This window comes from Salvelinus namaycush, chromosome 19 (genome assembly GCF_016432855.1).
Source record: "Salvelinus namaycush isolate Seneca chromosome 19, SaNama_1.0, whole genome shotgun sequence".
Lineage (NCBI taxonomy): Eukaryota > Metazoa > Chordata > Actinopteri > Salmoniformes > Salmonidae > Salvelinus > Salvelinus namaycush.
Window position 1 is genome coordinate 3,373,691 of NC_052325.1, and position 5,651 is coordinate 3,379,341.

The window sequence follows — 5,651 nt, forward strand, 5'->3', positions numbered from 1 at the left end:
GGGCCCAGGTTGCAGAAGCACGTAACCGACAAGAAGGGGCAGGAAATTTGGGTCCGCTGTCTTCGCTAAAACTTGAATTTCAGGTTTCTGCTCAAACCCCCTGCTCTGCCATTCTCCTTTAATGTATGTTTTGTTTAGTGATGTTATGTTTGAAATGTCAGCCCTGGAGCTGTCCAGCAAGTCAGGATTAGATTTTCTATTTATTTATTAGCTGCTGAAGAAGCAGCAGCTACTCTTCCTGGGGTCCAGGCAAAGCACAGAACATGACCTAATACAGAACATGACCTAATACAGAACGTGACCTAATACAGAACGTGACCTAATACAGAATGTGACCTAATACAGAACATGACCTAATACAGAACATGACCTAATACAGAACGTGACCTAATACAGAACGTGACCTAATACAGAACATGACCTAATACAGAGCGTGACATAATACAGAACGTGACCTAATACAGAACGTGACCTAATACAGAACGTGACCTAATACAGAACATGACCTAATACAGAGCGTGACATAATACAGAACGTGACAGAACACTGACGGACAGGAACAGCAACACAAATCCAAACTAAGAACACCATGACTACTTTAAAGAAATACTAAGAATAATGTGCGTGTAGTGTGTGTGTGTTCGTGTCTCTTCACAGTACAAGTTGTTCATTGAGGTGTTTTATCCGTTAAAAAAAATATATATTTATTTGTTTGCTTGAGTTGGAAGAGAATTCCATGTAGTCGATGCTCCTCTATACAGTACTGTGCATCTCCCAGCCTCTGTTCTGGACTTGGAGACTGTGAACAGACCCTGATTGCGTGTCTTGTGGGGTATGTATGGGTTTTTGATCTGTGTGTTAACTGGCTGAACAGACAATTCGGTATTTTCAGCACGCCAATATTTTTTCCAGGGTTGGGTAGTTTACTTTCTAAATGTAATCCGGTCCTACATACCGGTCCAAAAATGTAATCAGTAATGAAACTTTTGGATTACCCAAATTCAGTAACGTAATCTGATTACTTTCATTAACTTTTGAATTACTTTCCCTTAAGAGGCACTAGAAGAAGACGAAAATGATCCATCAAGCACATTTGTTGTGTCATCACAGTGGTCTCTGACTTGTGGACAGACTCTCACGGCAGAACAAACTATAACTTGCGCGTTTTTTTCAATGTTGATTTGAATGTCATTGAGAAAACAGAAAAGTGTCATACTGTATTTTTTTTCTCTAACAAACATCAGCTTTGAATTTAAAAGTAATACAGTAAGTAATCATCTGTTTTTTCAAAAGTATCTGTAATCTGATTACAATATTTTAGCTGGTAACAGAACAGGTTACCTATTTTTTTTTTTTTTACATCATCAGTTACTCCCCAACCCTGCTTCTTATAAAGACCAGCAGTGATGCAGTCAATCTGTCCTCCACTCTTAACCAGGAGAGACTGACCTGCATGTTATTGACATTGGCCCTCCGTGTACATTTGAGGGCCAGACATGCTGCTCCGTTCTAGGCCAGGTGAGGCCAGGTGAGGCTGGGTGAGGAATAGGCCTTCACTATATTTACTATATGGTTCCAGGGGGCTGGGTGAGGAATAGGCCTTCACTATATTTACTATATGGTTCCAGTGGGTTGGGTGAGGAATAGGCCTTCACTATATTTACTATATGGTTCCAGGTGGCTGGGTGAGGAATAGGCCTTCACTATATTTACTATATGGTTCCAGTGGGTTGGGTGAGGAATAGGCCTTCACTATATTTACTATATGGTTCCAGGTGGCTGGGTGAGGAATAGGCCTTCACTATATTTACTATATGGTTCCAGGGGGCTGTGTGAGGAATAGGCCTTCACTATATTTTACTATATGGTTCCAGTGGGTTGGGTGAGGAATAGGCCGTCACTATATTTTACTATATGGTTCCAGGGGGCTGTGTGAGGAATAGGCCTTCACTATATTTACTATATGGTTCCAGGTGGCTGGGTGAGGAATAGGCCTTCACTATATTTACTATATGGTTCCAGGGGGCTGTGTGAGGAATAGGCCTTCACTATATTTTACTATATGGTTCCAGTGGGTTGGGTGAGGAATAGGCCGTCACTATATTTTACTATATGGTTCCAGGGGGCTGTGTGAGGAATAGGCCTTCACTATATTTATTGTATGTTTCCAGGTGGCTGGGTGAAGAAGAGGTCAGATAGGGTTAGAGTTGAGTGATACAGATATGGGACTAAATAGAACATGAATGAATGGATCACTAAGTCAAAGGGTCATCTTGATAACATAATGGGATGACTACTACCCATTTTGTAGGCTACGTTGTTCAGGGGGGGAAATGAAACTGTATGAAAAACTGATTGTGCTAAGAATCCATCTACCTGAAATACCCAAACAGTCAAGATGCATTGTACATCAAATTAGAGAGACATATTCCAACATGTCTACATGCTGTACACCAACAAACAAACAAATCATGTACAGTTGAAGTCGGAAGTCTATATACACTTAGGTTGGATTCACTAAAACTGTTTTTTCAACCACCTCACAAATTTCTTGTTAACAAACTATACTTTTGGCAAGTCGGTTAGGACATCTACTTTGTGCATGACACAAGTAACTTTTCCAACAATTGTTTACAGACAGATTATTTCACTTATAACTCACTGTATCACAATTCCAGTGGGTCAGAAGTTTACATACACTAAGTTGACTGTGCCTTTAAACAGCTTGGGAAATTCCAGAAAATGATGTCATGGCTTTAGAAGCTTCTGATAGGCTAATTGACCTAATTTGAGTCAATTGGAGGTGTACCTGTGGATGTATTTCAAGGCCTACCTTCAAACTCAGTGCCTCTTTGCTTGACATCATGGGAAAATCAAAAGAAATCAGCCAAGACATCAGAAAAAAAATAAGTATGTTGGTGCGAAAAGTGCAAATCAATCCCAGAACAACAGCAAAGGACCTTGTGAAGATGCTGGAGGAAACCAGTACAAAAGTATCTATATCCAGAATAAAATGAGTCCTATATCGACATAACCTGAAAGGCCGCTCAGCAAGGACGAAGTCACTGCTCCAAAACTGCCATAATCAGCACAACAGTTTTCATCTGTGCTAACATAATTGCAAAAGGGTTTTCTAATGATCAATTAGCCTTTTAAAATGATAAACTTGGATTAGCTAACACAACATGCCATTGGAACACAGGAGGGATGGTTGCTGATAATCGGCCTCTGTACGCCTATGTAGATATTCCATAAAGAATCTGCTGTTTCCAGATACAATAGTCATTTACAACATTAACAATGTCTACAGAGTGTTTCTGATCAATTTTATGTTATTTTAAGAAACCAAAATCATATTTTCTTTGAAAAAAAAGAACATGTCTAAGTGACCCTAAACTTTTGAGCTGTAGTGTAGATAAATCTATGTCCATTAGTGCTCTGTGGCAACTGTGTGTCTTTGTACACCTTCCTTCCTTAATCTTGTCAGTAAAGTCTGGAGCTGGTTTGAACTCATTCAAGTTCCTTGTGTGTCTCCCATGACACTTTCCACGGATAGCATTCAGAAGAAAAAGTTATGTTGCTGGTGAAGTCATTCAACCTGTATTGAAATAGCAATTCAAAAAACACTTTTCCACATGACCCATTTCAGATTATAACAAACAGCTATATTTCCTATTTGCTTGAATAACTTTGTGTACAGGCAGTTTCAGACCTTTTCCACCTAGGAAAGTTTAATATGTGGCCTCAGACCACAGAAGCAGTTCTGCCACTCGGTAGGCTACCATTGGCCCAAATAACTATCCTTTATATTCATGTTACTATTGGCAGCTTTACATAGGAGCGATTTCATACTCACTTTAAGGCCGCACCTGGGCAGAATGAGAACAAGTAGCTAAGTTATGTAAAAAAGCATTAACATTATTCAACACACTCTGACACATGAAGGGCCTCTCACTGACTGAGAAGTGAACGAGGAATGTCCACAGGTCCTCTAACATGTCATGTCAAGCCTTGTGATGCTGTTGTTAGTCGAGTCATCACAATGAGACGAGGGCGGACGGACAGACCTCTGATTAGTCCCTCTCTCTCTCTTCCTTTTTCTCTCCTACTTTATTTCGCTCCTTCTCCCTTTTTTTGATCCCTCTCTCCTCCTCCTGACTTGTGCTGAATCAATGAACATGTTACATCCAGGACGGTTTCAAAGCACCTCAAAACAAAGCCAAATGCTAATGCGTTGTTCAAAAGTCGTTACAACTCTATAAAACTCTGTCACGAAGAGCAACAGACATTACCACAGTTGCTCTGTGCTCGATTTGTTCACACAGCAACGTGACATCTGAGTGGACCATTCATAATAGATTTGCTATGAAGACCTTGACATTTTCCAATTAAGGTATGAAGTCATGCTGTCAATGAGGTCAACATAACGGTGTGCTTCATCCACTGACCATGTTTAAAGATTGAAAATGTGCATTTGCTGCTGAATATGACATGGGTCCCATAACAGTGCTGATCATCAATGCACTATGGAAGCACAGACAGGACATACAGAGCTGTAACGTTGACACAGGGAGTCAGGAAGCAGGTACAGTTAGTGAGTTTAATAATAGTGAACGTAGGCCGATACAAAACAAGCGAAACATCTGACAAGGAAACAGAGCCAATACAGCTTGAAGAGTGATGCTGGGGAGTGCTGGATAAAGGGGAAGTAATCAGGGTAGTGATGAAGTCCAGGTGTGCCTCATGATGAGGCGCAGGTGTGCGTAATGAGGATTGCCAGGTGTGTGTAAGGATTGGTTGCCAGGACCGGTGGGTAACAGACCGGCGACGTTGAGCGCTGGAGAGGGGGAGCGAGAGTAGAGCCTTCAGAAAGTATTCACACACCTTGACTTTTTCCACATTTTGTTGTGTTACAGCCTGAATTGTAAATGGATTAAATTTAGATTTTGTGTCACTGATCTTCACACAATATCAAAACATCATGTCAAAGTGGAATTTTGTTTATAGAACATTTTAGAAATTCATAAATTTAAAGCTGCAGATAATGTCTTGAGTCAATAAATATTCAACCCCTTTGTTGTGTCAAGCCATAAGTTCAGGAGTAAAAAAGTACTTAACAAATCACATATAAGTTGCATGGACTGTTCAATAATGTTCAACAATAGTCATTAACATGACTTTTGAATGACTAACCCATCTCTGTACCTCACACATACAATTATCTGTAAGGTCCCTCAATCGAGTAGTGAATTTCAAACACAGATTCAACCACAAAGACCAGGGAGGTTTTTCAATGCCTCGCAAAGATGGGCACAGATTGGTAGATGTGTCAAAAAATAAAAAGCAGACAGTGAATATCCCTTTGAGCATGGTGACGTTATTAATTAGGCTTTGGATGTTGTATCAATACACCCAATCACTACAAGGATACAGGCGTCCTTCCTAACTCAGTTGCCGGAGAGGAAGGAAACCGCTCAGGGATTTCACCATGAGGCCAACGGTAATTTTAAAACAGTTAGAGTTTAGTAGTTGTGATATGAGAAAACTGAGAATGGATCAACAACATTGTATTTACTCCACAATACTAACCTAAATGACAGAGGGATATATTCCAAAACATGCATTATGTTTGCAACAAGGCACTTAAGTAA